Raw genomic sequence first — 10,988 nt, 5'->3', positions numbered from 1 at the left:
TTTATTAAACTGTACCATTATAAATTATAATACTATAAAAACAGTGCTAGGATCAAAGTCTCTCGTTGCGGTTTACACGCACACAGTATAGCGTTTTACACGGCGCCCGCCGCACACAATGATAAAAAACCTCGTCGTCGCCGTTGAAAATGTGCGGAGCCGACCGACACACGTCCTGCCTCTACAAGCTCTGCCGCGGCACTGAGCTGGCGCAGCGCGCGTCATCGGTAATATAGAGTAGTTTTCAAAAAATTGCCAAAAAATTATAGTAGAATTTCATAAACACTAATGTATACCAACAGTATAAGCAAACGTTGCAGATTGCTTGAGTATGAAAATGACTTTGATATTAAGTAGATTTTCGTAGGAATTGACACTTGTTTCGGAGAGAAAATCGAGTTCGTTTTACTTTGATTTTCTCTTTCTCAAAGGTATGTAGGAAAAATATAGTTTGATATGCCTAAAGTACAGGGTATTAGTAATACAAAATAGCCAGGTTTAGCAGAGTAAAATTCTCAACATTTCCAAATAAGAGCTCGCCATTCAGTGCTTCACGGGGTTTTTCGGAAACGACCATCAGAAAAAAAATCATTACTAATTTAATAAGTCCTTTTTCTAATATTTACAACGATATTTATAAAGATAAGAAGACGCTTTTACTGGAACAAGTACTCATTGTTTCTAATAATGAGCGCAAAGTCCTGAATTTCGTCGACTAGTATCATCAATTTTGCATTATTTCGACTTTTCTTGTAAGAGCGCTCTTAAGTATGCACTTTTTATGCAGTGTGAATAAATGTATGCATAGGTAGTGTTGTAGTGTAACTTTTGCACATCATTGTTGCCAAATCAACTTCCTGCAATTATAGTAGTGATAGAATAGGTTTTTAACAAACTTTTGTCACTTAGTAGAACATAATAGATAGAATGAGAAGAAATAGATATTAAGTGTCAATAATATTAAAAGGCACCAGAAACTTTACCGGTGTGAAGTTATCGGCCAAAGTTATCGGCGAACGATAACCCGACCAAATTAAGAAGTCGATAGTTTCAACGTTTTTATTCGTCATTAAAAAGAGCTTAAGTACATTAGTTTAAGGAAAAGTTGAACATCATCAATACTATTAATTACATTTCATCATAAATTTTACTATATAGCTGAAAAACATGCATCGTGACTGGTCGTAGAATTTTGTGCTTATCAAACAAAGAAAATCCTACTTTCTAGTCAATAAAACGCTTCAAGTCTATTACTTGTAAAAGCTATTGACAAAAGCTTGCATTATTGTGTTAAAAAAACTTACTTTATTTGATAATCAAAGTTTTAACGATGGATAATAGTCAGCGCCCTAAAGATTCTAGACATAATTTATCAATTTGACCAACTTCCGGGCAGTAGACCACTGTCTAACTGACATCATCAGAAACTGTACATCAGAATCTTTCATAAAACGCCTTCAGAACCCACTTACCGAGCTAACTGTAGCTGCATCAGCTGAAATGAAGTTAGCGGCGGAACGATTTTGTAAACTCATTTCAACAAAAGAAAATTACATAACTTACATAAACTGAAAATTTACGTCGAGAGCTTTTATTTTAAGCTTTCAGAATCCACCAATCTAGGTATTCTAAGTATTTTTTTTAATAGTTCATTGCAGAGTCAATGGCTGAAATATTCCAAATACACATAACTAATTTTGACCCACTTCTAGACGAAAGACCACTTTCATTTTGATAACATCCGGAACTGTACACCAAGATCTTTCATAAAACGCCTTCAGAACCCACTTACCGAGCTAACTGTAGCTGCATCAGCTGAAATGAAGTTAGCGGCGGAACGATTTTGTAAACTCATTTCAACAAAAGAAAATTACATAACTTACATAAAATGAAAATTTACATCGAGAGCTTTTATTTTAAGCTTTCAGAATCCACCAATATAGGTATTCTAAGTTTTTTTTTTAATAGTTCATCGCAGAGTCAATGGCTGAAATATTCTAAATACCTACACATAACTAATTTTGACCCATTTCTAGACGAAAGACCACTTTCATTTTGACAACATCTGGAACTGTACACCTAGATCTTTCATAAAATGCCTTCAGAACCCACTTACCGAGCTAACTGTAGCTGCATCAGCTGAAATCAAGTTAGCGGCGGAACGATTTCCTTTGTAAAAAATAATAATTTTGACCCACTTCTATATGAAAGACCACTTTCATTTTTACATCATCGGAAACTGTACACCAAAATCTTTCATAGAACGCCTTCTGAACCCACTTACCGAGCTAACTGTAGCTGCATCAGTTGAAATAAAGTTAGCGGCGGAACGATTTCCTTTGTAAATTCAGAAACAGAAAATAAAATTGAATCTTACATGATTTGTGAATGTAAATCAAGAGCTTTTTCATAAAGCTTTCAGAATCTTTTAACTTAGGTGTTCTAAGATTTATTTTTTAACTAATTTATTACCAAGTCCGTGGCCAAAATCTTCAAAATGCACATCACTAATTTTGATCCATTTCTAGACGAAAGACCACTTTCATTTTGACAACATCCGGAACTGTACACCTAGATCTTTCATAAAATGCCTTCAGAACCTACTTACCGAGCTAACTGTAGCTGCATCAGCTGAAATAAAGTTAGCGGCGGAAGGATTTCTTTTGTAAATTCAGAAACAGAAAATAAAATTGAATCTTACATGATTTGTGAATGTAAATCAAGAGCTTTTTCATAAAGCTTTCAGAATCTATTAACTTAGGTGTTCTAAGATTAATTTTTTAACTAATTTATTACCAAGTCCGTGGCCAAAATCTTCAAAATGCACATCACTAATTTTGACCCATTTCTAGACGAAAGACCACTTTCATTTTGACAAAATCCGGAACTGTACACCTAGATCCTTCATAAAATGTCTTCAGAACCGACTTACCGAGCTAACTGTAGCTGCATCAGCTAAAATGAAGTTAGCGGCGGAATGATTTCCTTTGTAAAAAAAAATAATTTTGACCCACTTCTATATGAAAGACCACTTTCATTTTGACATAATCGGAAACTATACACCAAAATCTTTCTTAAAACGCCTTCTAAACCCACTTACCGAGCTAACTGTAGCTGCATCAGTTGAAATAAAGTTAGCGGCGGAACGATTTCCTTTGTAAATTCAGGAAAATAAAAATAACTTTGAATCTTACATGATTTGTGAATGTAAATCAAGAGCTTTTTCATAAAGCTTTCAGAATCTATTAACTTAGGTGTTCTAAGATTTATTTTTTAACTAATTTATTACCAAGTCCGTGGCTAAAATCTTCAAAATGCACATCACTAATTTTGACCCATTTCTAGACGAAAGACCACTTTCATTTTGACAACATCCGGAACTGTACACCTAGATCTTTCATAAAATGTCTTCAGAACCCACTTACCGAGCTAACTGTAGCTGCATCAGTTGAAATAAAGTTAGCGGCGGAACGATTTCCTTTGTAAATTCAGGAAAATAAAAATAACTTTGAATCTTACATGATTTGTGAATGTAAATCAAGAGCTTTTTCATAAAGCTTTCAGAATCTATTAACTTAGGTGTTCTAAGATTTATTTTTTAACTAATTTATTACCAAGTCCGTGGCTAAAATCTTCAAAATGCACATCACTAATTTTGACCCATTTCTAGACGAAAGACCACTTTCATTTTGACAACATCCGGAACTGTACACCTAGATCTTTCATAAAATGTCTTCAGAACCGACTTACCGAGCTAACTGTAGCTGCATCAGCTGAAATGAAGTTAGCGGCGGAATGATTTCCTTTGTAAAAAAAAATATTTTTGACCCACTTCTATATGAAAGACCACTTTCATTTTGACATCATCGGAAACTGTACACCAAAATCTTTCATAAAACGCCTTCTGAACCCACTTACCGAGCTAACTGTAGCTGCATCAGTTGAAATAAAGTTAGCGGCGGAACGATTTCCTTTGTAAATTCAGCAAAATAAAAATAACTTTGAATCTTACATGATTTGTGAATGTAAATCAAGAGCTTTTTCATAAAGCTTTCAGAATCTATTAACTTAGGTGTTCTAAGATTTATTTTTGAAATAATTTATTACCAAGTCCATGGCCAAAATCTTCAAAATGCACATCACTAATTTTGACCCATTTCTAGACGAAAGACCATTTTCATTTTGACAACATCCGGAACTGTACACCTAGATCTTTCATAAAATGCCTTCAGAACCTACTTACCGAGCTAACTGTAGCTGCATCAGCTGAAATAAAGTTAGCGGCGGAAGGATTTCTTTTGTAAATTCAGAAACAGAAAATAAAATTGAATCTTACATGATTTGTGAATGTAAATCAAGAGCTTTTCCAAAAAGCTTTCAGAATCTATTAACTTAGGTGTTCTAAGATTTATTTTTTAACTAATTTATTACCAAGTCCGTGACCAAAATCTTCAAAATGCACATCACTAATTTTGACCCATTTCTAGACGAAAGACCACTTTCATTGTGACAACATCCGGAACTGTACACCTAGATCTTTCATAAAATGCCTTCAGAACCTACTTACCGAGCTAACTGTAGCTGCATCAGCAGAAATAATGTTAGCGGCGGAAGGATTTCTTTTGTAAATTCAGAAACAGTAAATAAAATTGAATCTTACATGATTTGTGAATGTAAATCAAAAGCTTTTTCATAAAGCTTTCAGAATCTATTAACTTAGGTGTTCTAAGATTTATTTTTTAACTAATTTATTACCAAGTCCGTGGCCAAAATCTTCAAAATGCACATCACTAATTTTGACCCATTTCTAGACGAAAGACCACTTTCATTTTGACAACATCCGGAACTGTACACCTAGATCTTTCATAAAATGTCTTCAGAACCGACTTTCCGAGCTAACTGTAGCTGCATCAGCTGAAATGAAGTTAGCGGCGGAATTATTTCCTTTTAAAAAAAAAAATATTTTTGCCCCACTTCTATATGAAAGACCACTTTCATTTTGACATCATCGGAAACTGTACACCAAAATCTTTCATAAAACGCCTTCTGAACCCACTTACCGAGCTAACTGTAGCTGCATCAGTTGAAATAAAGTTAGCGGCGGAACGATTTCCTTTGTAAATTCAGCAAAATAAAAATAACTTTGAATCTTACATGATTTGTGAATGTAAATCAAGAGCTTTTTCATAAAGCTTTCAGAATCTATTAACTTAGGTGTTCTAAGATTTATTTTTTAAATAATTTATTACCAAGTCCATGGCCAAAATCTTCAAAATGCACATCTCTAATTTTGACCCATTTCTAGACGAAAGACCATTTTCATTTTGACAACATCCGGAACTGTACACCTAGATCTTTCATAAAATGCCTTCATAACCTACTTACCGAGCTAACTGTAGCTGCATCAGCTGAAATAAAGTTAGCGGCGGAAGGATTTCTTTTGTAAATTCAGAAACAGAAAATAAAATTGAATCTTACATGATTTGTGAATGTAAATCAAGAGCTTTTCCAAAAAGCTTTCAAATTCTATTAACTTAGTTGTTCTAAGATTTATTTTTTAATTAATTTATTACCAAGTCCGTGGCCAAAATCTTCAAAATGCACATCACTACTTTTGACCCATTTCTAGACGAAAGACCACTTTCATTTTGACAACATCCGGAACTGTACACCTAGATCTTTCATAAAATGTCTTCAGAACCCACTTACCGAGCTAACTGTAGCTGCATCAGTTGAAATGAAGTTAGCGGCGGAACGATTTCCTTTGTAAAAAAAAATAATTTTGACCCACTTCTATATGAAAGACCACTTTCATTTTGACATCATCGGAAACTGTACACCAAAATCTGTCATCAAACGCCTTCTGAACACAGTTACCGAGCTAACTGTAGCTGCATCAGTTGAAATAAATTTAGCGGCGGAACGATTTCCTTTGTAAATTCAGGAAAATAAAAATAACTTTGAATCTTACATGATTTGTGAATATAAATCAAGAGCTTTTTCATAAAGCTTTCAGAATCTATTAACTTAGGTGTTCTAAGATTTATTTTTTAACTAATTTATTACCATGTCCGTGGCCAAAATCTTCAAAATAGACATCACTAATTTTGACCCATTTCTAGACGAAAGACCACTATCATTTTGACAACATCCGGAACTGTACATCTAGATCTTTCATAAAATGTCTTCAGAACCGACTTACCGAGCTAACTGTAGCTGCATCAGCTGAAATGAAGTTAGCGGCGGAATGATTTCCTTTGTAAAAAAAATATTTTTGACCCACTTCTATATGAAAGACCACTTTCATTTTGACATCATCGGAAACTGTACACCAAAATCTTTCATAACACGCCTTCTGAACCCACTTACCGAGCTAACTGTAGCTGCATCAGTTGAAATAAAGTTAGCGGCGGAAGGATTTCTTTTGTAAATTCAGAAACAGAAAATAAAATTGAATCTTACATGATTTGTGAATGTAAATCAAAAGCTTTTTCATAAAGCTTTCAGAATCTATTAACTTAGGTGTTCGAAGATTTCTTTTTTAACTAATTTATTACCATGTCCGTGGCCAAAATCTTCAAAATAGACATCACTAATTATGACCCATTTCTAGACGAAAGACCATTTTCATTTTGATAACATCCGGAACTGTACACCTAGATCTTTCATAAAATGTCTTCAGAACCCACTTACCGACCTAACTGTAGCTGCATCAGCTGAAATGAAGTTAGCGGCGGAACGATTTCCTTTGTAAAAAAAAATAATTTTGACCCACTTCTATATGAACGACCACTTTCATTTTGACATCATCGGAAACTGTACACCAAAATCTGTCATAAAACGCCTTCTGAACACACTTACCGAGCTAACTGTAGCTGCATCCGTTGAAATAAAGTTAGCGGCGGAACGATTTCCTTTGTAAATTCAGGAAAATAAAAATAACTTTGAATCTTACATGATTTGTGAATGTAAATCAAGAGCTTTTTCATAAAGCTTTCAGAATCTATTAACTTAGGTGTTCTAAGATTTATTTTTAAAAAAATTTATTACCAAGTCCATGGCCAAAATCTTCAAAATGCACATCTCTAATTTTGACCCATTTCTAGACGAAAGACCATTTTCATTTTGACAACATCCGGAACTGTACACCTAGATCTTTCATAAAATGCCTTCAGAACCTACTTACCGAGCTAACTGTAGCTGCATCAGCTGAAATAAAGTTAGCGGCGGAAGGATTTCTTTTGTAAATTCAGAAACAGAAAATAAAATTGAATCTTACATGATTTGTGAATGTAAATCAAGAGCTTTTCCAAAAAGCTTTCAGAATCTATTAACTTAGTTGTTCTAAGATTTATTTTTTAACTAATTTATTACCAAGTCCGTGGCCAAAATCTTCAAAATGCACATAACTAATTTTGACCCATGTCTAGACGAAAGACCACTTTCATTTTGACAACATCTGGAATTGTACACCTAGATCTTTCATAAAATGTCTTCAGAACCCACATACCGCGCTAACTGTAGCTGCATCAGTTGAAATGAAGTTAGCGGCGGAACGATTTTCTTTGTAAAAAATAATAATTTTGACCCACTTATATATGAAAGACCACTTTCTTTTTGACATCATCGGAAACTGTACACAAAAATCTTTCATAAAACGCCTTCTGAACCCACTTACCGAGCTAACTGTAGCTGCATCAGCTGAAATAAAGTTAGCGGCGGAACGATTTCCTTTGTAAATTCAGGAAAATAAAAATAACTTTGAATCCTACATGATTTGTGAATGTAAATCAAGAGCTTTTTCATAAAGCTTCCAGTATCTATTAACTTAGGTGTTCTAATATTTATTTTTTAAATAATTTATGACCAAGTCCGTGGCCAAAATCTTCAACATGCACATCACTAATTTTGACCCATTTCTAGACGAAAGACCACTTTCATTTTGACAACATCCGGAACTGTACACCTAGATCTTTCATAAAACGCCTTCAAAACCCACTTACCGAGCTAACTGTAGCTGAAATGATGTTCGCGGCGGAACGATTTCCTTTTATTGATTTAGATAAATAAAAATAAAGTGCCATCTTACATGATTTATGAATGTAAATCAAGAGTTTTTTCATATATCTTCCAGAATCTGTTAACTTACGTGTTATAAGATTTACTTTTTAAATAATTTATTACCATGTCCGTGACCAAAATCTTCAAAATATACATCACTAATTTTGACCCATTTCTAGACGAAAGACCACTTTCATATTGACAACATCCGAAACTGTACACCAAGATCTTTCATAAAACGCCTTCACAACCCACTTACCGAGCTAACTGTAGCTGCATCAGCTGAAATGAAGTTAGCGGCGGAACGATTTTGTAAACTCATTTCAACAAAAGAAAATTACATAACTTACATAAACTGAAAATTTATGCCGAGAGCTTTTATTTTAAGCTTTCAGAATCCACCAATCTAGGTATTCTTAGTATTTTTTTTAAATAATTCATTGCAGAGTCAATGGCTGAAATATTCCAAATACACATAACTAATTTTGACCCACTTCTAGACGAAAGACCAGTTTCATTTTGACAACATCCGGAACTGTACACCTAGATCTTTCTTAAAATGCCTTCTGTTATCCACTTACCGAGCTAACTGTAGCTGCATCAGCTGAAATGAAGTTAGCGGCGGAACGATTTCTTTTGTAAATTCAGAAACATAAAAATAAAGTTCAATGTTACATGTTTTGTGAATATAAACCAAGAGCTTTCTCATAAAGCTTTCAGAATCTATTAACCTAGGTATTCTAAGATTTATTTTTTAAATAATTTATGACCAAGTCCGTGGCCAAAATATTCCAAATGCACATCACTAATTTTGACCCACTTCTATATGAAAGACCACTTTCATTTTGACATCATCCGAAACTGTACACCAAGATCTTTCATAAAACGCCTTCACAACCCACTTACCGAGCTAACTGTAGCTGCATCAGCTGAAATGAAGTTAGCGACGGAACGTTTTTGTAAACTCATTTCAACAAAAGAAAATTACATAACTTACATAAACTGAAAATTTACGCCGAGAGCTTTTATTTTAAGCTTTCAGAATCCACCAATCTAGGTATTCTAACTATTTTTTTTAAATAGTTCATTGCAGAGTCAATGGCTGAAATATTCCAAATACACATAACTAATTTTGACCCACTTCTAGACGAAAGACCACTTTAATTGTGTCAACATCCGGAACTGTACATCAAGATCTTTCATAAAACGCCTTCAGAACCCACTTACCGAGCTAACTGTAGCTGCATCAGCTGAAATGAAGTTAGCGGCGGAACGATTTTGAAAACTCATTTCAACAAAAGAAAATTACATAACTTACATAAAATTAAACTTTACATCGAGAGCTTTTATTTTAAGCTTTCAGAATCCACCAATCTAGGTATTCTAAGTTTTTTTTTTAAATAATTCATTGCAGAGTCAATGGCTGAAATATTCCAAATACACATAACTAATTTTGACCTACTTCTAGACGAAAGACCACTTTCATTTTGACAACATCCGGAACAGTACACCTAGATATTTCATAAAATGCCTTCAGAACCCACTTACCGAGCTAACTGTAGCTGCAACAGCTGAAATGAAGTTATCGGCGGAACGCTTTCTTTTGTAAATTCAGAAAAATAAAAATAAAGTTCAATCTTACATTATTTGTGAATACAAACCAAGAGCTATCTCATAAAACTTTCAGAATCTATTAACCTAGGTGTTCTAAGATTAATTTTTAGGGTTCCGTACCCAAAGGGTAAAACGCGGGACCCTATTACTAAGACTCCGCTGTCCGTCCGTCCGTCTGTCTGTCCGTCCGTCCGTCCGTCTGTCATCAGGCTGTATATCAGAAACCATGATAGCTAGATAGTTGAAATTTTCACAGATGATGTATTTCTGTTGCCGCTATAAAAACAAATACTAAAAACAGAATAAAATAAAGATATAAGTGGGGCTCCCATAGAACAAACGTGATTTTTGACCGAAGTTAAGCAACGTCGGGCTGGGTCAGTACTTGGATGGGTGACCTTTTTTTTTTGCCGTTTTTAGCATTATGGTACGGAACCCTTCGTGCGCGAGTTCGACTCGCACTTGCCCGGTTTTTTTTAAATAATTTATGACCAAGTCCGTGTCCAAAATATTCCAAATGCACATCACTAATTTTGACCCACTTCTATATGAAACACCACTTTCATTTTGACATTATCCTAAACTATACACCAAGATCTTTCATAAAAAGCCTTCAGAACCCACTTACCGAGCTAACTGTAGCTCCATCAGCTGAAATGAAGTTAGCGGCGGAACGATTTGCTTTGTAATTCAAGAAATTAAAAATAACTTTGATCTTACATGATTTTTTAAAGTAAATCAAGAGCTTTTTCATAAATCTTTCAGAATCTATTCACTTAGGTGTTCTAAGATTTATTTTTTAAATAATTTATGTCCAAGTCCGTGGCCAAAATCTTCAAAATGCACATCACTAATTTTGACCCATTTCTAGTCTCACGACCACTTTCATTTTGACAACATCCGGAACTGTACACCTAGAACTTTCATAAAATACCTTCAGAACCCACTTACCGAGCTAACTGTAGCTCCATCAGCTGAAAGGATGTTAGCGGCGGAACGATTTCTTTTGTAAATTCAAGAAATTAAAAATAACTTTGAATCTTACATGATTTGTGAATGTAAATCAAGAGCTTTTTCATAAATCTTTCAGAATCTATTCACTTAGGTGTTCTAAGATTTATTTTTTAAATAATTTATGACCAAGTCCATGGCCAAAATCTTCAAAATGCACATCACTAATTTTGACACATTTCTAGATGAAAGACAACTTTCATTTTGACAATATCCGGAACTGTACACCTAGATCTTTCATAAAATGCCTTCGGAACCCACTTACCGAGCTAACTGTAGCTGCAATAGCTGAAATGAAGTTA

Source organism: Cydia splendana, unplaced genomic scaffold, assembly GCF_910591565.1.
Source record: "Cydia splendana unplaced genomic scaffold, ilCydSple1.2 scaffold_119_ctg1, whole genome shotgun sequence".
Classification (NCBI taxonomy): domain Eukaryota; kingdom Metazoa; phylum Arthropoda; class Insecta; order Lepidoptera; family Tortricidae; genus Cydia; species Cydia splendana.
The sequence above is the reverse complement of the archived record's forward strand: the minus strand, read 5'-3'. Positions refer to the sequence as shown.